Source organism: Rhinolophus ferrumequinum (genome assembly GCF_004115265.2).
Source record: "Rhinolophus ferrumequinum isolate MPI-CBG mRhiFer1 chromosome 5 unlocalized genomic scaffold, mRhiFer1_v1.p scaffold_110_arrow_ctg1, whole genome shotgun sequence".
In the NCBI taxonomy this organism is placed as follows: domain Eukaryota; kingdom Metazoa; phylum Chordata; class Mammalia; order Chiroptera; family Rhinolophidae; genus Rhinolophus; species Rhinolophus ferrumequinum.
This window is the reverse complement of record NW_022680355.1, coordinates 665,635-690,039: the sequence shown is the minus strand read 5'-3', so window position 1 is coordinate 690,039 and position 24,405 is coordinate 665,635. Positions and strand designations below refer to the sequence as shown.

General features: G+C 44.8%; 1 protein-coding gene across 5 annotated transcripts in view; it reads left to right on the top strand.

Moving 5' to 3' along the window:
• FRMD4A (FERM domain containing 4A) overlaps positions 1-24,405 on the top strand; it is a 564,004-nt gene that overhangs the window by 329,918 nt on the left and 209,681 nt on the right. Inside the window, exon 1 of one of the 5 annotated variants that reach the window (XM_033100574.1) lies at positions 24,017-24,198. The exons of the other annotated variants lie outside the window; for them this stretch is intronic. The gene's annotated coding sequence lies outside the window, so the exon portion shown is untranslated. Of the gene's footprint in view, positions 1-24,016; positions 24,199-24,405 lie in introns of those variants that run through there. 5 annotated transcript variants of the gene reach the window in all.

Genomic DNA, 24,405 nt, shown 5'->3' with positions numbered 1-24,405 from the left:
ATTTCTTCTTTGAACCAAACACCTACTGGGAAGAAATGCAAAATTGATTTCCTTGAGCGGCAAAAAGTTTACCGCGCGCTGTATTCAATCATTTCAATAAATGTACTGATTGGTAACACGTAATTACCTAAGTAAAGGGAACCTTTATACCAAAAAACAAAACTAAACAAAACAACCTTTCACTACAATGAAACACTTCATAGTGTTACACCGAAAATGGATTTTAATGAAGAGAGAGAAGCTAAAATGAAAGAGTTTTGGCATTCTCTTTCTGACACAAATTAACTTTCCTAGAAATATGGTCTGAATAAACAAGAATGGAGAGTGGGAAATTATCAGATCAGTGAGGTTGAATTTTTGCACAGAAAAATAAACATATAGTCAGCTTTGGGGTGACTGTAAAAATTGTGATTAGAGGAAATCCCTCATATGATATCTATTTTTCTCTATCTCCCTTGCCCCGTGGTCAAGTTCAAGCCCCATCCTGGGTGCAGTGATCGAATCCTGACCAGTGATGAGATCCGTCCCAGCTATCCCCTCCCCAGGATCTCTCCAAGTGACTGCAGTCTCTCCAGTTGTGTCACCAGGCCGACATGCATCCTATACTAAGTGAAGAAGTACTCCAACTACGTTCTCTCTTATGTCATTCTTTCAACAAATGGCTGTTGAGAACCTATTATATGCAAGATCTTCCTCTAAACACTGGGGATAAAGCAGGAATACTGCCTGCCTATGCCCGCTCCTTTTGAGAGGACTCAGGGAGACAAAAAATAAACAGGTCTGCACTGTGTCAGAGGATTAGGCAATGCTGTGTAGAACATAAAGAAGTCAGGACCATAGAGCGTGATGGCAGGGGAAGGATGTTGTTTAGATTGGGTGATCAGGGAAGGCTTCTGCGGGAAGTCCTATATCAATGGAGAGAGTATATCTGGGGGAGGAGAATTCCAGGTGGAGTAAACAGCAGTGTGATGGCCTCGAGGTGGGAGCATGGCGTTTCCAGTGGTGGGGATAAAAGGAAGGGAGAGAGAAGGAAAGTGGGAGGAGATGAGATGGAGTACGCAGAAGGCATTTCAAATCATGTTGCTTTTTGTGTGTGTGTGTGTGTGTGGCTGGTGTAAGCCTTTTGGATGTTATTCCTAATTCAACGGGAAGTCTTGGAGGGATTTGAGCCGAGGTATAATGTGATCTAGCTTCTGGGTTTAAAAGATTGCTCTGACAGCTGCCTGGACAATAATATACTATCAGAGGTCAGGCCCTGCAGCCCAAGTTTGTCTTCACCATCCCCTGACTAGTCAACATAGGAAACAGATTCATGAGACTTGCAAATGATACAAAATGGGGAAGAAACAGAATCAAGATCGAAAAATGTTTCTTCTTAACTTTGAAAACGCAGCTAAGCAGCAGCCTCCACTGGCAAGCCTTCCCTGCCCCCACCCCCTCCCAACGGTTAGACACGCCCAGGTGACTCCCCCTTGACATTGGCACACCTCAGTCATGTGGCACTGTGACTTGTGGGTTTAATTGTCTCTGTTTCCTTCGACACTGCGCCATCCTTAAAAACACGATAGTAGTTTATTCACCTCCCCGTTCCCCAGGACTGGCACACAGTAGGGATTTAATAAAATTTTTTTGAATCCGTGAATTCTTTAGCAATCTGTTGGGACTGACTAGCACCAAGAAGATGAACTATATTAAAAATCAACCTTTTGTGAATAAAACAGATAAGGCCCACCTTTCCAATAGTTTAGGTTAAAAAAGAAAAAATCTGATGTGTAGCAAACCTTGAACTTAGTATGAGGCACGCACGTGATATAGCTGCTTTTAAAAAATAAGTTAATGAAGTCTATGGTCGAAGCAGGTTGGGCCATTTGCTGATCAGATCAAAAGCACCGTATAGAACACATGATGTACTGACACACTTGGTTTCGATGTGTGTGTGTGTGTGTGTGTGTGTGTGTACATGTGAGCAGAAATAACATGAACTATTTCATCAGATTAAGGGCCTGGCCAGCAGAGCCCAAATCTGAAGTCATGATACCTGTAGTTTGGAAGCAGGAAGCTCCACACTCAGGAACACCTGTCTGGTGGCTGGTGTGTTGTGTTTCATGACATTTTAATGTGGCCTTGGGGTTTGCTAATACCTGAAGATGTACCCTGTAGATCCCCCTGAGATGCAAGGGAAGACCTGATTTCGTTATATATCCCCTTCAAGGAAACATGTGTGGAAGCTTCTCAAATTGAAACAGATGGACATTTTTGATAAAATTGCACCCTGGAAAGCCTGACTCTCATAGACCTCCCATTCTAGAGTCTTCCACCACACTATTTATTGTGTGTCCAAAGTGTGCATTCCTTGTTGTTTCTTTCAAGAAAATACTTGATCACTCTCGGTTATCATTATGGATGGACTATATGTTTTTTCATCCAATTTTATCACTCCTTGCAAGCATAACGTAACCAAAGAATGAGCTACTCATGGTCAGTTATAATACTGAATAGAAAGTCAGTCCTACTGTTTGAATGTAGTCCATTTATTGTTGACAATTCCCAAAGTCTGAAGAAGTCATAAATAGACAGATATGGCTGAAATAGTCAACATTTCTGTCACATGCCTCCTTGTAATGATTCAGTTCCACTGTGTCCCAGAGAGAGAAAACAAAAATTGCGAAGCACTGAACTTGTTTGTTTCTAAATAATTTTTAAGTGACATAATCTGATTCTAATTGTATCTGATAGTTTGGCTTTTCTAGTCAGAAGCAGTGTGATCTTGTCATTAGAATAATAAAAGAGGAATTTTACCTACTATGCTAAGTCAAGCTTTGAGGACAATGAGAGCTTATTATTTTTAGAGCAGAGTCCACTTACCTTATAGATAGAAATAAGTCTTCTCTAATACTACAAACTAAACAACCCTCTATTCCTGGTACTGACTTCTGTGCAGCAGTGAGCAAGTCACTTACCTCTTTCTTCTATAAAACAAAGGAGTTGGACCACATAGTCTCAAACAAATTTTCTGATTCTGTGAAATTCTTTTATCTTTGTCATAATACGTGTATTGGCATTGATCTTAAAGACCACTGCTTGCTTTCATAGTGCCTTAGCTTTTAATGCTTCACGGCTTATCACCAATATCAGAAATAGGCAGATAGACAGATGGATGGATGAATTGTCAGTCTTAGGCCACTTGGGCTGCTATAACAAAGTACCACACACTGGGTGGATTCAACAATAGACATTTCTTTTTTTATAGTTCTGGAGTCTGGGAAGTCTGAGACCAAGGCCCTGGCTGATTTGGTTCCTGGTGACGGCTTTCTTCGTGGCTCACAGATAGCCATGTTCTTGCTGTGTCCTCACAGGGCAGAGAGAGAAAGAGAGCTCAGGTTTCTTCCTCTTCCTAGAAGGATACTAATCGTATCATGGGGCCCCACCCTCGTGACCTCATCTAAACATAATCACCTTCCAAAGGCCCCCCTTCTAATACCATCACACTGGGGGTTAGGGCTTCAACATATGAATTGGGGGGGGGCACAGTTCAGTCTATAGCAGTCACCATATAAAATTTCAAAATTCTTAACATAAGGAGGCACAGGGCGCTGTGAGAAACAATACAGAATAGCATAGGAGCACTGGAATCACCCTGTCAGAGTTGGAACTTCACTTCCGACACTTGCTAACTCTGTGACTCCATTCCTTATCTGTGAAATGGGGAATGTTATGTAGATTAAGCAAATTGAAAGAGAGAAAGTGCCAGGCGCAATGATGCTTGACGCACAGTAAGAATTTATTAAATGTTCTTTACTACTCTGCCATTGAAACACCTGTACATAACCGGTCCCATTCTAAGAGCTACAGGAGGATTAAAAAGATAAAAAGAAGGACAAAGCATTGAATAGAAAAGTTGGTTTCCAGGCCCAAACAAACATGGTATATGTAAAAAAAAAATTTTGTAATAATAATGAAAGGCTCCAGAAAGTAGAACCCAGTGTTTAATTTCTGACCTCCTAGGAATGTCAGGGGAAAACACTCTTTAGATACCATCGTTTTCCAAAATGCATCTAGAGTATTAAAATTCAAGTTCTGAGAATTTTGGATGCAACCAAAGTGCGTATTATGTTATAGGTTCTTACCTCTTGAAAGAATTCCTGTAATCACCCTCAACTTCTGTATTCTGGCTGAATGATTTTAGTATACTCTCTAATGGGGTCGGAGGGGATGAGGGCACAAGGCATGTGAGAGAGGCGTCGCAGATGTTTTGTTAAAGGACCTCATCTCGGCCCTGAGAACACTGTCCTAAATGGGAAAACCTTTGGATGGCAAGGATAGCATTGAGTCAGTAGCTATGCAGTTTTGCTTCCATCAAACAAATGCCTAGATGTTAGAGGAATGCTGAAATGCCTGACTCTTTTTTTCTTCACCTGGCTGGTTTCGCAAAGGTTGCTGGCAATGCGGTGACTGCTTACACTGAGGGCTTTCTTCAATGGGTGTAAACTGACTACTTTAAAAATACTGCCCCCTTCTGATAGATAAGAGGAATTTGGGACTACGGAGGCACCGTTTCTGGCGTTTTCTTTGGTTTCTTTGATGGTCCTTATTGTACTATATAAATCAGGTCAAATGTTCATCCAAGGACATAGTTTCAATCCAAAGTTTTAAAAAAGTACTTAGGGTTTCGAAACAAGAATCCTTCCACTTAATTGCTACACTTTGATATATTGGTGCTTTTTTCTTCTTTCTTTCTTTCTTTCTTTTTTTTATTTTTTTGTATCTATATATCATTGTGAAGCGTCTTCTATACTACTAAGTGATAAGGGGTTCTTTTTTGAGATATACATGCCACAAACGTATTTCTAAAGGTTCTGAGCTGTTTCTACATTTTCTTTCCCTCTCGGATGCTTCGTTTCAGAGGGTTGCCCAGAAATAAAGTGGGCACGTCATTGGGAAATACAGGTGTCTAGTTACTTATTAACTCATTAGTACAATTATGAATGAACAGCTTTCTGAGCAAAACGATACCCAACTGCAGTATAAACAAAGTCACAGACAACTGGTTTGTTTCAAAGTAATTATGTCAGAACAAAGATTTTCTTCTTAACCTATTCTGCTAGAGGACTTTTTCACACATCAGCTGTACTCATTAATGTTATCTTTTAAAACCACATATCTGTGGTAATTGCAACTATTTTAGAAGCAAGTATGGCAGAAACCAGAGAATACAGTATCGTCCTCTCAGCATCCAATCAGATGTCCCTTTGGGAATTAAGACAAACCTCTTAAATATATAAAAAGAAGCCACCAAAAGCAAAGATGTCTACACATGGGCTACAAAGACACAGAATAGAATGATCCCTGGGAATTAAGGGGACACTTATCATTTAAATACATTTTTGAAATCTTTTTCTTCTTCTTTTTTTTTTCCAAAGCCCATTTTGCTTTGTTTTACAATACTTTTGATGGCTATTCGTGACCCATATTTAGCATAGTTCATTCATTGCCTAACCCAGAGCTATCCACATAGTAGATACTCAATAAACATCAGTTAAGTGAATGAATAAATTGATGAACTAACTGCTCTCAAATCCCACTTTCAAAGCTCAAGTTCCTGAAACTATAATCCTGTGACCACTTAGTCACAATATTAGAGGTGGGGCTAGGATGGGGGTTATTTAGACTAGAAACATCTTTTGGCATGCATTCATTCAAGTACTGTTTATTGAGCCTAGTATGTGTCAGGCACTGTTCAAGGCTCTGGGATGCAACAGAGAGAAAAAGAGATAAGAACCATGCCTTCATGGAAATCACAGTCTGCTATGGGGAAACAGACAGTGGCCAGATATATAAAACAGTATGTTAGGAAATAATAAGCACAAAGGAGAGAAACAAATCAGTGATGGAAAAGAGAACGTGTTGGGCAATTTTAGAGAAGGGATCTCCTTTTCAATAGCAGGTCTTTTGAATTCTCCCCATTAGAAAGAGTCTGTAGACGAAAGTAACCAGAATCCCTTTGTGTAGAGTGCTGTACGGTTCACTGTGACATGTCCCCTCATCTGAACTGCTCTGTAGCCCTGCGAGGTCTCCATAGTCCCCGTGTTATTGATGGTAAGACTGAGGGTCAGAAACTGATTAAACAGCTTGGCCAAAGCCGTACAGCCACTGAGAGGTGGTGCCTAGAGTGGGCCCAGATCTCCTGTCCCCTCTACCTGGTGACATGAGGAGAGTGTCCATTGTGTCACTCTGGCCAACAGCAGGTGAGGAAGCCTGTGATGGTGTGTTTGTGTTTTGCTCAGAGTTGCTGTTTCATAGAGTTTGATATATATCGATGGTGGGGTTTCTTTGCTCCCCAGGGGGAATAAAATACAAGGTGTGTTTATTATTAAATAAAATCTGTGAGGAGTATTGAGCTAGAACAAGAGAAAAGAATTGAAGAAAATTGAAGAATCTCTCAACTATCTGGGTATAACCCTACTCACCCATCCATACGTACAAATCTAGAATTACACGCTAGCTAGGAGCGGCTGTCTCTGTCACATTTGGTGCTTCATACATTTGTCATCTGGGATGTCACCTGACTTGTTAGTCATCAAACTAAAGCCCCTTCTTAGGGACCAACGTCTTTATCAGGAAGTATGACTCACCCTGCTATACAGTGCTGAATTTTTTAAAAATCTCATCCGTAATTTAAGTTTTGGGAGCCAGAGCGTCAGTAGACCCACAGAAGCTATTCTTTTCCTACTTAGAACTATCCAGAATAAAACCTCAAACAAATTCGTCAAACATAAAGATTTCATTGAATGCTCTCAACCTCCGTTTATATAAAAGTCTTAAGATTACAGCCTGGTTTTTGGAAAATGAGTGGAATATTTTCCTTCATCCCCTAACAACAAGCAAATAAAGAGATAATCAACCAATATTCACTGAAAACCTGGCATAGTTTTAATAAGATGCTGACCCAAATCTAGAGGAAATTGTAGATTTGGGAAGCAGATAGAGGTTTGAATTCTAGCTCTACTTTTCATTGAGTGACTTGGGTAAGTGCCTTAGTGTCTGAGCCTCAGGTCCCTCTTCTGTGAAATGGGCATAACACTCTGAAATGCCCCTAAAGGGAAAAAACAAAATGTAGTCTGTCTGGCACATACTAGATAGTCCAGGAGTGACACAGTTACTGGGCTAGTAACTAGAGTGTTAACTACACACCTGGATCTCCCTCCAGGGCAGTGAAGGTCTTGATTTAGGCGATGATCCCCCAAATCCAGAGGGGGTGGGCAGGGCTGACCCCCAAGAGCAGATGTGGTGCCAAAGGAGCAATGAGGCCCAGGACTGGATGAAAGGAGCCTCAGGAAGTGAGGGATCATCCAGAAGACTAAAGAGAGAAGACAGAAAGCTAAACCGAGTGAAGACTCCACAGCAGTGGCCAGGCAGATTGGAGTGGGCCGTTCCGGGGACAGAGCTGAGGCATGCTTTCTGAAACAGACCACAGGGGAGGCAGGATGGGACAGAACCTTCTGAAGGCCTCCAAGACCAAGCCAGATCAGGCAGTCAGAGAGGGGCCAGCGCTCAATAAGTGAAAAGCAGGCGTCTATCTTGAAGAGATTTGCGTCACTAAGTTACCTGCAGTCAGCAGCAGTCCAGATGCCGCTTACTTCTCAAAGCCCAAGCCTTCAGTGGTGGTTAAATTGGGACAATGTTGTATTTGTTCTCTGGATATAAATTACTAGTGTGGAGACCTTCCTCGGAGCCTGAGCCACTCACTCCACTGGAGTTCTTTGTTGGCAGGGCTTGCTCCCTGCCTCCCACCCAGTCAGAGGGACCTCAGGGTCAGGAGCCCAACCGCCCACCCAGGGCAGGGGTTCCCACCACTGCGTGATCACAGGAGGCGCCCGGCCTCTGCAGGGACACTCCTGGTGGCAGGATACCCAGCCATTTCATCACAAGGAAGCCCCCCCACCAGTTAGCAGCTCTGAGTTACACAAAGTCCTCTATACATCACGGGGACGTCTGCGCTCCTGTAAGGCCCTCTCCCCCTGTAGTGAGTGGTCCTAGCTTCCTGTACCAGCACTCCACACCTCATGTTCCTGAGAGCAGCTCTCCAGGTAGCTGGCTCCTGCCTTCCCTTTCCTGGAGCTCTTCTTTCAGGGTCTACACTTCACTGTTTCCTTCAGCCGCTGAAGGTGGGTGGCCCTGAACGTTTCCCCATCTTGACATAGTAATTTTGTAAACATTCATCTTAAAATGTGGCCTGTAAAACTGAACACAGTTCAGTTTCATCCATATATGTTCTGACTATTTGGGTCCTGTGAACACCCTTGCCTGTGAACCCTGCGATTTCGTTCCTGCACTAATATTGCACTAGCTTTTGGGGCCACTGCATGACCCTTTAGGCGCCTACTAAATTTCCTGTCAATAAAATTCAGGATATCTTTTTTGTTTTGTTTTGTTTTGTTTGCATACTAACTGCTTTTTTTCATCCTACATATATGCAGTCAGTTTGGTGAAACCTATGTTTCTCATTGTTAAATCCATCAACCTCTCTTCTCAGACCTTTTTGAATCCTGCTTTTCAGCTTTAAGTTTTCGGTCGTTTTTTAAATTTGATAAGAATTCTTCATAACTCATCCAAGGCATTCCTGAAAATAGTTATCTGTACATAACTGTAACGAAGTCCAAGGCCTCGTGCTACCAATGAAGCTCTTATTAGACTATAGCTGTTAATCATAAATAATAGTGAAGGTCATTGATGACCGATATAATTAATCAATAATACTAATTGATCATACCGTTGATAATGTTTTTACTGTGAGGGCTCATCACGAGCATGTGGGATACATTTACTCAATATGAGCATATTATTTCATTAATTGACATTCTTTGTATGTGGTTACTTTACTAGCTATGAACTTACTCATAGTAAGGATACACCCCTATCTGAATATCTCCAGACCTTTTGTTACAATTACAGAATTGAAGTACATATGAGAAAGTCTGTAAAATGTTTCACTGATACTAAAGTATATTCTGCCTAGTAGCGCTGGCAAAAAAGACATGAGGCCAGTGCTCACCGCCAGCTCCCAACACCTTTTGCAACAGGAAGTGTCCACTGGTGCCTCCCCTTCTTGGGCACAGCTGAGTCGCTTGACGGGTCTTTCTTCTTGACCGTGGTTGTCTCCTTCCTAGAATGCAAAGGTCTTCCAGGGAGGTGTGGGCCTACAGGAGGTCAGGCCTCCTCTCCCCTTCCAGACCTCCTCACCTACTCACGACCCTCGTCTTTCAGAGGCTTTGCCCTCTCTCCCTGAGTCCTTCTTCCACAGCATCTCCCTCCTACCCGGCCCAGTCCCATCTCACACACTCTGTACTTATTTACTTGCGTGTTTGTTGTCTGATTCCCCTACTGGAATGTCAGCTTCCCAAGTGCCAGGACAGGGACTTTCGGGGAGGCTCTGTGTTGTTCACTAACTGTATGTTTAGTACTAAAAATAGTACCTGACCCATTGTAGGATCTCAATACATATTTATTACGTGAACGAGTGGGGATCAGGTACCTGACTCCTATTTGAATGTCTCCTGACTCTGTCATATCATAGCGTTCCTTCAACACCCAGGACCTGAATGGCAGAGAAGAGCAAAGGCGTGCACCAGAGCTTGGGGACAGTAGCCCTAAGAAAGGAGGATGCTGGTGATTCACGTGCCATGCAATCCATCTAGGAAAGTGTACCAGTCAGTGGTTTGCAGTGTAGTCACAGAGTGATGCACCTATCACCACAGGCAACTTTGGAAAAATTTTAACATCCCCCAAAAGGAACCCTGTACCCATTAACTATCACCCTCTACCCTGTGATCACGCCTCCCCTCAACCATAGGCAACCGCTAATTTCCTTTCTCTGTAGATAGATTTGTCTCTTTTGGACAGTTCCTATAAATGGAGTCATACAACGTGTTGTCTTTTGTAATTGATGTCTTTCATTTAGTATAATGTTTTCAGGTGCATCCATGTTGTAGCATGTGTCAGTACTTCATTCCTTTTGATGGCTGATTATTAGAGTATTCCATTGTATGAATAGAGCACATTTTGTTTATCCATTCATCAGTTGATGGACATTTTACGTTGTTTCCAGTTTTGTCTACTATGGTTGAGGTTGCTATGAACATTCATGTGCACGTTTTTTTGTGTGCTGTGTGTTTTATTTGTCTAGGGTATATACCTAGGAGTGGGTCATTTGGTCAGTCTGTGTTTAGCATTCTGAGGATCGGTCAGACTGTTTTCCATTTTACAGTTCCCATCAGCAATGTATGAGGGCCCAATTTCTCCCCATTTTCACCAACACCTATTATTATAGGATGCTTCTGTTTACTCTCATTGTTTATCTTATACCCCTTATAAACTATGCATTCTTTTATATTATAGAATGAATGCATTTATTGAATTTAAATGATTTACCATCAAGAACACAAAGGAAAACCCAAAATGGGACACATTTGGATTGTACCCAGATGTTTTGGAAAACTGAGCTGCACTGAAGAAAGCTAAAGCTGTCACTTTCAGTGTCCAGAGGGTTTCTTTTCTCTGTTTTGGTGCCTCAGCATTTTGAGGACCTAGATGCCCATAAATATGTGGGTAGAAAGAGCGCCGTTTCTCTCCCTACTTTACATGCCACGCCAGCACAATCACTACAGACTACCTTGGAAGCTACCAAACTAAGAAGCATTTTGAGGCTTCTGCAGATGGAAATGTCAAAAAAAATGCATCTTCCTGTATATGATGAACTAAAAGGGTCTCTGGTCCACTCATCAATCTTGGGGATCTAACACTTGTTCAGTGAAGTAAGATGACTGAGGATGCTTTTCTTTATCTTGCCCCCAATATGAAACAAGCTTAGAGTTACAAAAGATTTACTGTTCCCCGTCAACTCTCTGCATTCATTTGTAGAACATTCTCTTTATAGATGTGGTTTTCCCACACAAGGGAAAAAAAAGTGTTCCTAGCTTTGCTTAGCATTGGCTAACTATGAAAGTTTAGCTTTGAAAAAAAGCCTTGTGAGCCACTCTTCATCTTTATTAATTTGATGTATTTGGATTTTCAAAGGTTGTATTATGGGTTTTTGTTTGTTTGTTTTCATTTGCTCTCCATGAATAAAACTAACAATTCATCTCTGAGTTTGAAAACTCCAGCCAGCCACTCCCCCTGGCTGGAGGAGGACATGTTCAGAATGCTATTTTAAAAAAGGTCAAGCTTCAGAGGCAGTTTTCTATTTTCTTACATATTTCCTTAAAAAGACAAGTTTTCAAATAACTAGATGTTTGTCAGGAAACTCCCAGAAGCGTAAAAGTGGGGTGTTCTTGGTGTGTGCTGCAATGGCTGCTGGGACAAGCACGGGGTGAAATGGTGTGACGCAGTGATGTACATGACTGTGTTCCACATACCGTTGAGCTCAACAAGGCATTTGTGTATTTTGTTGAAAAAAATTATCAGTTATTTTACCATCAAGCCCTTTGCAAATCAAGATATATTCCCCCATTTTGTCAGCACGCATATAGCAAAAGAAAAGAAACTGAAGAAATTAACAGCTCCGCTTTCTGTAGGGTGAAGAAACAAATTAGCCTGTTTTTTTTCAGTTAATCAGTGTGGTATAACAAATCATCACAAAATGTAGTGGCTTAAAACAACAAGCATTTATTCAGGTCATGATGGTGTGTGATGGCAAGTTAGGCTGGGATCAGCAGGGCGGTTCTTCTGGTCCTCCCTCACGCATCTGTGGTCAGCTGCAAGTCAAGTGGTAGCTTTGCTAATTTTGGCTGGGCTTTGTCACTTCAATTGGGAGAATGAGCTGACTCAGTTTGACCTCTACTTAGTCTCTCATCTTCCAGAAGGCTAGCCCAGGTTTTTTCATATGGGAGCGAGGCAGTGCTACAAGACATCAAGCAGAAGCATGAAAGACCTTTAAGAGCTAAATTTTGAACTGGTATACGAGGTCTGACAATTAAGTTTGTGAAGTCATCCTAGAAAAAGTGCTACATACCTCATTGCTGAATATCACTATGGTCTCCTTCGAAGTACTCCCCTTGGGAAGTATGCACCGATGCCAGCGCCTAGTCCACACTTCAAAGCAATTTGGAACTCTTTTTCTGGAATGGCCATCAGAGCTGTCATCGTATTACCCTTGATGTCCTGAATGTCATCCAAATGCCTTCCTTTCAATATTTCCTTTATCTTCAGGTAAAGAAATAAGTCATTGGGGGCCAGATCAGGTGAGTAGGGAGGGTGTTCCAATACAGTTATTTGTTTACTGGCTGAAAACTCCCTCACAGACAGTGCCGTGTGAGCTAGTGCATTGTCGTGATGCAAGAGCCATGAATTATTGGCGAAAAGTTCAGGTTGTCTAACTTTTCCACACAGCCTTTTCAGCACTTCCAAATAGTAAACTTGGCTAACTGTTTGTCCAGTTGGTACAAATTAATAATGAATAATCCCTCTGGTATCAAAAAAAGGTTAGCAACATCATTGCAACAAGTTTGCAAACTTAATTGTCCAACCCCATATTGTCATTTCTTCTGCATTTTATTGGCCAAGGCAAGTCCAGATTCAAGAGGAAAGATAACAGGCTGCGTCTCTAGATAACACTTCACAGTCACATTACCAGGGGCCTGGATACAGAGAGAAGGAAGGGATTGTGGCCATTTTTGCAATAGATCACAACCTATTTCATGAATTCAAGAATATATTAAGAACATATTAAAATGTGTTATCTAGTTGTATCCTTTGACCACACAGCTTTATTCATATATAGCTTAAGTTCACCTTTTGGACCTAAAAGAGATTGACCATATGTATAAGAAAAGACTATCAATTTTTTTCTATTGCTACGAGTTTCATATTTCTGACCATTCTGAATCTGATCTTAAACAGCATGCTATGCCATTTTTGTGTGTTTTCATTGTAGGGCCCTGAACCACCAAGACTTCCTCCTTTTTAGTTGAAAAAATAATAATAAGGCAGTTTTTCCTCAAAATTTGTCTAATGGCCTTTACTATGTCACTGGGATAGTAATGGATTTGTGCAATTTTTCTTAATTTTCTTACACAAGAGAAACCATAGTTCAGGATTGTTTGCACTTCCATGATAAGTAACCTGTCTTTTAAATAAGCACCCAAGAACATCTGACACTTTTTGGATAAGCAATCACTCTTTACTATGCATTCACTAGCCTATGGTCAACAACTAGTAAGTTGCTGACCTGTGGTTCCAACCCAGGCAGTCTAGTGCCAGAGACTGCTAACCGCTACGATTATTTCCCCAGGCTCTTTGGGCAGGAAAGTGGATCAGAACACTAGTTTCAGCCTGCTGTGTAGATGGATTAGGAAGGCCCTGCCCAAAGGCTCAGAGTGACCCTTTCAAAGCCTTCCAGGGATGAGGAGCAGAATCAGAGATGTGACCGTGCGAGCTCCAAGGATTATGGTAAAAACAACTACTGCAAAAGGACAACTGAGATTATGCCAGGTTTGCAAGCTGGGGTCAGTCACGACTCAGTGATGCCCTGTCATTGGACTTGGCCCCACTGGAGAATACCTCCGTGTATCTGCAGAGCTTGGCTTGGGGTGGGGATGATGTTCGCTACCAGGGGCAGCAGGGAACAGCGTCAGCAAAAATGTCACCTATTTGAATACTACCTACCTTTGGTGCTTTCCGCTTCCCATTTCTTCCTCGAGCTCCCCTTCCACCAGAAACCAATTGCGAGACTCTTCTCACTGTGAGCTCTCGATTGATGGAGTTCTGCTTTTGCTCTAAATTAAGCTTCCATGGAAAGAGCACAGTTTGGAGGCCTCAGACTCGGATGCAAATCTGCCTCTTTCTGGGTATGGACTTTTGGCAAGTTACTTAGTGTTTCTGGGCCTCAATTTCTGGACCTATACAATGGGAATTAATATAGCCAGGCACCATTTAATGACCGGGCTACCGTCTAAGAAATGCATCCTTAGGCGATTTCATCATTATGCGAACATCACAGAACGTACTTCCACAAACCCGGGTGGGGTAGCCTGTGACACAGCTGGGCTCTATGGCACACCACTGTCATCGACCACGATGCCATTATGTCCCACACGGCTGTTATACCTACTGTGCCAGGATTATAGGTAATCACATCCTGTGCTGGTACCACTCAATGCATAACAGCTGCGGCTGCTGTTATTATTATTATTATTACTATCTGACCACACATTAGGTTATAACCATTTTCAAGGGCAAATTTCCTTTGTAAAGAGCACAGGAGTCTTTCCCTAAAGATTCTGAAGACACTTTCCTTTCTCTCCATTGTACATCCCCTCTTCTACCAAGAACTTGTGACCAAAATGGTCCTCAGGCATCTGGTATACTTAGGCTCAGCTGTTCGCGCCGTGGTGCTTATTTGCTTTGTTTGGCACTTTAGAGAGTGAAAAGGCTGATGCAATAGGAGGGGAGACCTGTGACGATCTCCCCAAAACCTCACTAGAGAAGTTAAAAGAACATAAATAAAAGAAGCACCTTCGGTTTCTGGAAGCAAAACATCAAAACTATTCTGAGTTTGCTAAGTAGAGACTAAGACAAGAAGTGAAAGGGCATTCATCTCAAGACAGAAATAACACCTACTGGATTACTAAGTGCTTTTGTTAGACCTCCGTGCAGGCTTTTAGGAATCTTCAGAACATATTACGGGGATTCCCCAAATCGGGCTTTGATGTTTGCATTGCCCCATCCAATGACCCTAGCGCTTTCAGGAGACAGCCCACTTACAGTCTCAGATGGACTATAATTGAGGCCACCTTTATGAAGACAATTATATGGAATTGCATATAGACACTGGTCACACGCTGCTATCTTTGATCACAAGGGCTTCCCCTGTTTTTCATTCACTGGATGGATTTAATTATTAAAAAAAAAATCTATTGGGTAATTATCACAATGCTGGGCCCGAAGGAGGTGGTAAAGCAAAATCAAATATGCTGTGTACAGAGTCACAACATTTGAGGACTTAGAATAAAGTAGAATTCTTCTAATGAAAACAAGCCAAGCATTGCCGTGATTTCTACCCATGAGGGGTCTCCCACAGAGTGAGGAACAGACACGAGCAGAAATGGTTACAATAAAGTGCTACGCGGAGTGACGTGCACGGGTTCTTTGAGAGCGCTGGAGAGGGGACTTCTGGGAAGGCGGCCAGGAGAAGGAGCGTGCAGCCTGAGGGGAGTTATCCAGGTGAGGGGGCGGGCAGGGAGGCCTTCTGCCCGGAGGTATATACAGTGTGAGCCGCGGCAGGACGCCAACAAGGACCCGCACAGGCTTCTCATTTGCTGGTTGGTGACACGCCAGCAGGGAAGAGTGAGGGGTGAGGCTGGACAGGCAGGAGGGCTCTGTTTATAACCAGGTTGTGAGCAAAAGGACAGGGACCCTGCAGAGTCGGTTCCCTGCCTCGTCCCTACCCCAGCCAGCGCCTACTGATGAATAGAATACCTGCGAGGACCTTCAGCTTTACCCCAGGGACTGTTGTAGATTTAGGAGAGTCAGCAATAAAAGAAGCACAGATATAAATCCCTGCTCTCCTGGCAGGGACAGGTAATAAACAAACACCTAAGTAAATAAGTTGTATAGTCTGTTAGAAGGCGATAAGGACAGTAGAGAAAAACAAAACAGGGAACGTATTAGGAAGAGGGCAGTAAGAGGGCGAGTGGGAGGAGTTGCGATTTTTTTGAGAAAAATGGTCATAGAGTACTGTGATTTTGGGCATTTAAAAACTTGAGTGATAGCCATGAAAAAAATAAAACTTCCCTCCATTTGTCTCTACTAAAAAAAAAAAATGAATGAAAAAAAGATGGTCAGAAAAGATCTCACTCATAAAGTGACATTTGAGCAGGGACCTGAAAATGGTACCAGCTTGATTCCTGCTAATATCTGGAGAAGTGCAAAGGCCCTGGGGCTACAGTAAGCCTGAGAAATTGGGAGGACAGCAGGGAGGCCAGGGTGCGTGGAGCCAAGTGAAGACCTAAGTGGTGGAACAGTGGTGCTCACTGACCGGCAGCAGCAATGTCACCTGAACTTACTAGAAATGAAAATTCTTACACTCCCAACCCAGAGCTACAAATCAGAAAGTCTGCGGGCACTGGAGGGTGAGACCCAGATTCTGTTTTGACAGCCTTCCAGGTGATCCTGGCTTATATCTGAGAACTACTGCCTCAGAGCTAGGTCCCGAGACCTCTTTCCTAGACAATCTCATCAGTTCCCATAGGTTTCAATGCCCTCTAAGTAGTGCTGGGGAGGCAGTTTTCCTCTACCCTTCTAGGTTCTTCTGGCTGGTCTAAGAATTAACTTGGCGTGAGACAGATGAACAGGAGACAGAAGAAAATCAAATCGAATTACATACAGACATGAGGAGGTCTCATAGCAATGGGGACCTAACAAAAAAGAGCAAAGCAAGCAACTTTTATACTTTTGGGGCAAAGCAACAGTAAATGCGTGAGTATTTGAAAGGGCAAAGAAACTTAGGTGTGGGTGCTTAATTAGTAAGGAATCTAAGTAGACCATGCGCTTGGGACAGTAAATTAGTAAAAGGTAACAAGGTTTGTTATTCAGGCTTCACCACCCCAGAGTCTCTATTCTGGTGCTAAGGGTGTCTCTTCCCTCCTGGTGCAGGGAGGGTACCTTTCACTGAAGAGATTTATTTCCTGCTCTCAGAGGGACAGAAGAGGGTCAGAGTGCCCTTTCTGCATCAGCAGCTTGTTAAGTAATTTTAATTCAAAATAATCAACAGGCCACTTTGGCATATTTGGGGGCAGCCTAACAATGGACATCACCAACATTTTAAATTTTCCACCCAGATATCTCTTTGTGAGTTCTAATCTTCTGTATCTGATCCCCATCTCAACAAATAGCCTAGCCAGCTTCCTAGCTGGTGAAGTCAGAACCTTAGAAATGTGCTACACTGACTGTGGGGACAGAGTCCCCGATATCAGTTTCCAGGCTGTCAGCTTCACGTGGAAAGGTGCTGGCTCAGTTATTAGATGGCCATCAGCCGTAATCAGATGGCCATCCACTGTGGCTGGGTGGCCATCAGCTATTACAGGTTAGCCATTAGTCACTAACATAACTGGCGTGGCTATGCTGGCAGGTGGGTTGGTTGGTTGGTTGGTTGGCAGAGAAGCGGACGGCAGATTGCGGATCATGTGGATTCTACTTCCTGTGTCTGTCCCGGCCGCCAGGGAGACTGGGGTGCAGGCAGACCCCTTGTTGGGGTACTAGTGGATGTTTGCTTTTGCATCTCGACCAGCCGCCGCCATGGAGAATATAGTGGTATGACTCCCCTATCTATGGCTCCGTGGGTGTTCCTTTTTGGCCTCACCATGTCCTGCGTTCTGGTGCAGAGAGCGGGAGCTGGGACCTTGCATTACACATGGCGCAGTGAGCAGGGTATGGTGGTTGCTCCTTTTCAGGCTCCATGTCTCCTGCGTTCACCTGCCGGGAGCAGGAGCCGAGTCCCTGCATGATACTGAACTCTGTTTATAAAGAGAATTATAATGAATCCTATGATGTTACATTTGGGGTAGGTGTGATTTGTCTCAGAGTCCCAGAGAGCAGTGTTCAGGCTCAACCTCACGTGGAAAGGTGCTGATTCGGATAGTAGGTGGCCGTCAGCTATAATCAGATGGCATCAGCTGTTGCTGGTTAGCCATTGGCCACTAACATAACTGCCGTGGCTACACTAGGGGGTTGGTTGGTTGGTTGGTTGGTTGGTTGGTTGGTTGGTTGGAAGGCAAGCAGGCAGGCAGGCAGGCAGGCAGAGAAGCGGATCGCAGATTGCAGCTAGCAAGTGGGGTTAGCAAGCATGGATGGTAGATTGCGGATCATGTGGATCCTACTTCCTGTGTCTCACCCAGCCGCCAGCAAGACTGGGGTGCAGGAAGACCCCTTGTTGGGGTACTGGCAGAGGTTTGCTTTTGTGTCTCAACCAGCCACCATGGAGAATATAGTAGTATGACTCCCCTACCTATGGCTCCGTGGGTGTTCCTTATTGGCCTCACCATGTCCTGTGTTCTTATGCGGGGAGCGGGAGTGTCGTGCGGGGTGGCCTGTGGGGTCTGTGCTCCCGCTCCCCACATAAGAACGCAGGATGTGGCTAGGCCAAAAAGGAACACCCACGGAGCCATAAGTAGGGGAGTCATATCTCTATACTCTCGCTGGTGGCTGGGTTGGAGACACAGGAACCAGGAGCCACACAATTCTCAACCCTCACTGTGCCGCTTGCAGGCTCAGCCACCATCTTCTTGCTAGCTCCCCCCATTTTTCTGCTAGCCTAGCCACGGCAGTTATATTAGTGCCCAATGGCTCACTGGTGTCAGCTGACGGCCAACTAGCCACAGCTGATGGCCATTTGATCACAGTCGATGGCCATTTACTACCTGAGCCAGCACTTTTCTATGTGAGGCCGAGAGCCTAGAAACTGCTTTTTGGGGCTCTCTCCCCACAGGGAGCTAAGACCATGCATGACATTTGTATTTGGTGGCCCGAGAAATCTTCGCATCATAAGCCATCACTCAGTTACAGCCTCCAGCCCCATCTCACCTCCCAGAGACTGACTGGCCTTTGCTCCCCACAGCACAGGGGCCAGGGTCCCATGAAATCCTGGGGTGCTTCCTCCCACACTGACTCGCCAGCTCAGTGCATTCTTATTATTTCCTTGAGAGACTGATTGATTGATGTCACCTGCACAGAAGCCTTCACATTCTTGAGAAGGTACAATTGAAAAAGGAATACGTGCTGGCAATTTTTTTCCATTCAATTTCACAAATATTTCTGTCTTAACTCCCTTGTGCAATGAGGGAATTGGCCATCAAATAAATAACAAGGAACTCCTTCCAGCTGATACCCACTGGGCGAGGCCTGTATAAGGGATGTGATGCCTCCAAATGCTTCACAATTGGAAGATAAGGGGAGTGCGGATTAATAATGCAAACTCTGAAGTCAGACTGCCCGAGTTTGATAACTGGCTGTTGCCTATATATCATCTGTGGGACCTGAGATGGGTTATAAAACCTTTCCCTTCATTCCCTCCCCTCTAAATGGGAGGTTGTACCAACCTCCTAGGGCTATGGAGAAGGTGAAATAAGTTATTGTACGTAAAGCACATAATCGCTTTCTGGCACTTGAGAAGTGCCAATACGTATTCACTAGCTATTAATAGATAGTTCTGAGTAAATAAACAGAAAAGGTTGGGAGAGAGAGCTAACCTGCGTACTCGGGTATACTTGTAATGTACACCGATTTTACACTACGGTCCTCACTGTACTACAGCTGCTCCCAGGGGCTCCAAATTACATTAATTAGTTTGTGATGTTTTGATTGATTCTTGTGTTTCAGAAAGACTTGCCCTGGGTTTTTGTTGCCATGTGTGGAGGTGGTCTAAACGGTGATTCCCAACCAGGAAAGAATAATAAGCAATAATCTAATATAATGAGAACATAACAAGATTATAAAACATAGCTATTAAAAAATGACATTGCTATTTAAAAAAATAACAAAGTAAAGCACAGCTATTAGATGAGTTCTTCATATACCCCCAGGGACCATGGTTTTAAGTACTTACTCTCAGGCCATGAGAGGAGCTGGAATTCTTTCTTTTTGATTGAAGTGGTTCATCATTGGCCTGTAATTGACCTAGGAGTGGGGAGAAAAAAGATTGGGTATATATAAAAATAGAATAGGGTTCACTTAAAACCAGTCAAGCACTTTAACCTGCCCCAAAGGGGTCTTTTTCTATCTTTCAAATCTGGTTGGAGTATAAAAGGAAAGATGCCAGTGTTATTCGCTAGAAAGATAGGAAACGGAATGCAAACATTGTCATATGGGGCAGGTCAGGAACTAATGTAACAATATAACTTACTGTCACTTCCCAGGTGGCATCCAACTTCAACTGTGATTTGCTCTGCAACTTCCAACATGAAAAAGTTTACATTGATTTACTTCTCTAAACCCAATTAAATCTGACTACATTCTCACTCACCAAGGAAGCAGGAATTCACTCACTCTTTCTTCTCCCCCAGCTCACATTGTACCTCAAGACAAGAAAAGGGCCTCTTGTCATCAATCCAGACTAGTTGCCACTGAGATGCTCAGTACCCAAGAACTTGAGGTCCTTTTTAAAGCCAAAGACCCCATCCCTCCCAGCTGAACCCCAAGATGTTTTGCCTAAGACACACCTCTTAGAATTTAGTACCCCCATCCAGTGTCCACATGCTACCCCATCAGGTGACCAGTGCCCTCTTGAGGCACCATGTAAGACATAGAGTATGGGTCTCTCCAATCACAGATGTCACCCCTTTCCTTCTTCTGGGGATGCCACAGTCTTTCTCCATCTCTTTTTACATCCCCCATTCCCAAGCCTCAGAGTACCCACCTCCCCTGTCTTTGAGAGTTCAGCTTTTTTCAAAACAAAGCTCCCTAACTTCTGTGTGAGAGAGACAAAGGGATCCCCAGGTATCCCAGCCTCAAAATCCAGCTTGCCCTCTGGAAAGGCAAAAAGGAAATGTCTTTCTCTTTCTGAATCTTCTCTAGCAGTGAAAGTAAAACACAAAGGGGGAAGTCCAGAAACCAGCCTGCCATGTTTCCTTTTTCAGTTAGACTCTTCACAAAGTATCAAACTCCAGCTGAAAATTGAAACACTATATCTTTTCATCACACCCTCATGTTAGGGCTGGTGGATGGACCAACACTTTGCAAAAATCCTTTGATTCTTTATGCCTTTGCAAGTAACTGCCTGAATTCTCAGGGGGGTATCGGCTGCTCCTCAGAAAGCAGACCATACAGAATTCTGACGGGCAAAGCTTGTCATCCATCAACTCCAAGAATCACAACGGGTGAAATAGAGAATGTATTTCCTTCATAGTTCCATTAACGTCCAGATAATCTAAGTTTGAATTTTATCTCATTCATCAAGATTTACCATGGCCTATTTGTCTTAGTACTTAAATTCTTCAAGTAAGGTTTCCCCCCCTATATTTTATTCATCTCTGTGTGGGCCCCAAACACAAAAGGCTTAAGGGATAAAAAGATCCTGTGCCAGGTACTAGTTCAGGCCTCGTGGGGAAATAGTGAGAATAAAACACAGAAAGCCCTCACAGGGTTTATGCGAATGCAGCCTGAACCTGTTCTAAGTGCTGCATATAAATTGACTCATTTAATCCTCATAACAACCCTGTGAGGTAGGCAGTGTTAGTATCTCCATGTCGTAGATGAGAAAAGTGAAGCACAGAGAGGTTAAGAAAGTTGCCCAAGGTTGCACAGCTAGCAGGTGCCCTAGGCAAGATTCAAGCCCAGGCTTGCTAATATCAGTCTGTGCTCTTATCCTGGGGCTGTGAATACCAATTGTGGATAAGTGCTAAGAAGGATGATACAGAGTATCTGAGAGGGACCACTTCCCATGTGCTGATCAGGGAAGGTTATCTAGGAATTGGGGTTGGAGCTAAAACCCAAAGGATGACAGTGGGGTTGGGAGGGTGGAAGAGCATTCAGGCCAGGAGGAATGAGACATGCAAAAGCGAAGAGAGGAAAGGAGTCATGCAAGGGCAGAAAGGTGGCCTGCGTGGCAAGGCATAGAGGGATGGGGAGAATTAACATGTGACAAAAATGGAAAGGATGCCTCGGGAGCAATGGGAAGCCACTGACCGTCGTGAACTTGTGCAGTGACATAATCTGGATTGTTTCTAAAGTCACTGGCTGCTGGGTGACAGAGATGAGAGCAAACCTGGCATCTAGAGGACCAGGAAGAGGGTTATGGAGCTGTGCGGCAGGGGGTGATGAGGACCCTGGTTGGGTCGGGTGGCAAAAGAGAAGGCTGGATGGATAAGGAGGGCCTGGTGTTCAGGCCCTTCTAGCCATTCGAAGAAGTGTGGTCTTTATTCCTCACAACCAAGGGAGCTCTGAATGGCTTTAAGCAAAGACGTTCTCTGATCAGATCTGAGTTTTAGGAGTTACTCCAGCGGGTGTGGAGAATGCGTTTCAGAGACAAGACGGGAGGCCTGTTGGGGGCTGCTGGAGACACCTCGGTGAAAGGTGGTGTGCACTAAACAAGGCTAGGGCAGGGATCACAGGTCAGCAAGGATTAACCAGCACCAGGCACTGTTGGAACAAGTCAGACCAGGGACTGCTCTTAAGGAACTTTCCAGAAATATTGATAAGGAAGGCTGATAACCTGAATGTGAGCAATGCGTGAATGGAAGGTGATAGAAGACCCCTCTATCCCTGTTTCTGGCCTGTTTGTGGGGGGAGGTGGCGGGGCTGGGAGGACGATGTTGTGTAGTGAATAGGGAACCTGGACAGAGGATTTGCAAAGGGAACAGGTTCCGTTTAGGACATACTGAGAACTCCAGTGGCCAAGGTGGGAACGCAGCAGGTGGATATAAATGGAATCCAGTGACTCTTCTAAAAATGGGAACTAAATCTTGGAAGAGAACCACTAGGTTTGAACATTTCCTCAATCCCCACCCCTAGAAACAGTGTGCATCCAAAGAAGTAACATTCCTGAGGGCCTCCCAGGAGGAGATGGGCTTCAATTGCCTTATGAAAGAAGTGGGCTTCGCATTAGAACAATCCTCAGGGACTCCAGAAGTAGAGACACATCCCATTCAGACACAGCTTTCCTCCCACGCCTCAGATTCTGAGAATCGGGTCACGTTCCCCAGTCAGGAGCATGTGATCAAGACAGCTTAAAGTAAGACAGGTAGTCCTGACACAGGGTTCACTCTTTCCCCTATGTTAACTGGGTACCGAGTTTTCCTTTACTGGGAACTCTTGAACTCTCAAAAATTTTCATTAGCGATCTTTAGAGAACACACGCCCTGTGTCTGGAGAGAACAGTTGGAAGATAGGATGTGTGAGATTTCTTTGTATTACAAAGTTTGTAAGTTTTCACTCCTGCCAGTGCCCTGGAAATAATGGTGCTGCCTCTACCAGAATCTCCTTGAATTATGGTGAGAACCAGTCTCTCCCTTTAAGAGGGGGTGGGGGGGGGATGGATGGATGGATGTTGGGAAATCCAGCAAAGAGAGAGTTCTAGAAAAAGATTTTACCCTAGACAAGCCGCTTTTTTCACCTTTGCTAAGCGGTGCTCCTGTCTGCTTCTCCCTTTATTTTATCAATGGTGTTTTGACAATTCATGGGGAAAAAAAATGTGTCTAGGGCAAATTGAGCTCCTGAAGCAATAAACATTTAGACATGCCATGTGAATCGAGTTATTGTTCTTGGTAGGGATAGTCTCCGAGTTTGTTTCTCTTTTTTTTTGGAAGGAGAACATGTCAGCCCGTGTTCTTCCCCCGGGTGTCTGGAAATGGAAGTCTCCTTTCTCCAGTAATTGTTGTGAATCCTTGACAATAGCCCCATGACTCGTAGGTTATCTCCAAGGAATCTCCATTCCCAAAGAATTGAGGGGAGATTACAATTCAAGAAAATTGGACTAGAGCGCAGGACAAGAGCTGCACCTTCAACCAAGTCCAGCCAAAGTCGCCTCTTTCCCGCTTCACAGGGTGGGTTTTGTTGGGGTTGAGGGGTGGGGGGGGGGGTGGCCCTCCGTTCCCGATTCCCGTCTCTCCCTCCCGCCCAGCCTCTCCTGGCCCGCGGCCTCCTTCGGGACCTAACTTTGTCCCGACTGCATGTGCGTGGCCGGCTCCGGGCGCCTGGGGCTCCCTGGCTTTAGCGCAGGCCGAGCGCGGGCGGGGGCGCTCATTGTTGTCCGCGAGCGGCTGCTTGGGACCCTGGGGGACCCGCGGGCACCCGGCTGGCGCACGACCCCGCGGCTCCGACTGGCGGTGCCCGAGGAGCGCGCTCGGTGCGCGCGGGGGGCGTGGCGCGGGCGGGGGCGGGGCGGGGGCGGGGGGGGCGCCCGCACCATGCGGCGGGCCGGGCGCGGCGGGCGAGGGGCGGGCCGGCGGCGGGGCGCCCTGGCGCGGGGCCAGGCTCGGCGGGAGCGGCGCGAGCGGGCGATGGGCTGACGGAGGGCCAGCGCCGGGGCGGGGGCGGAGGGACCGGCGGGGCGGCTGTGGGCGCCGCGGAGGAGGAGGCGGAGGCGCCGGGCGCGGATGCCGCCGGCTAGGCCACGGGCCTGCGCTCCCGGGGCGAATGGGACGCGGGTTCCTGTGGATCGGTCGCTGCAAACGTGAAGTTCCTCGGCTCCCTGGGACGCGCAACAAATAAAAGGTAATGTGTCTTTGTTTCCCAGCCGGGATCTCAGGGAGACGATTGACTAGGCAACACTTCTGTGTCCATTTTCAAACGCTGGGCTGGTGGTGAAAGGGACATGACACTTCTTCTCGGAGGACGTAACGTATTTAATGTCGCGGTTGTGACATTTTTTTCTAATGCATACCCCACGTGCGGCCCACACTGTACTCCCTTCTGCAGCCG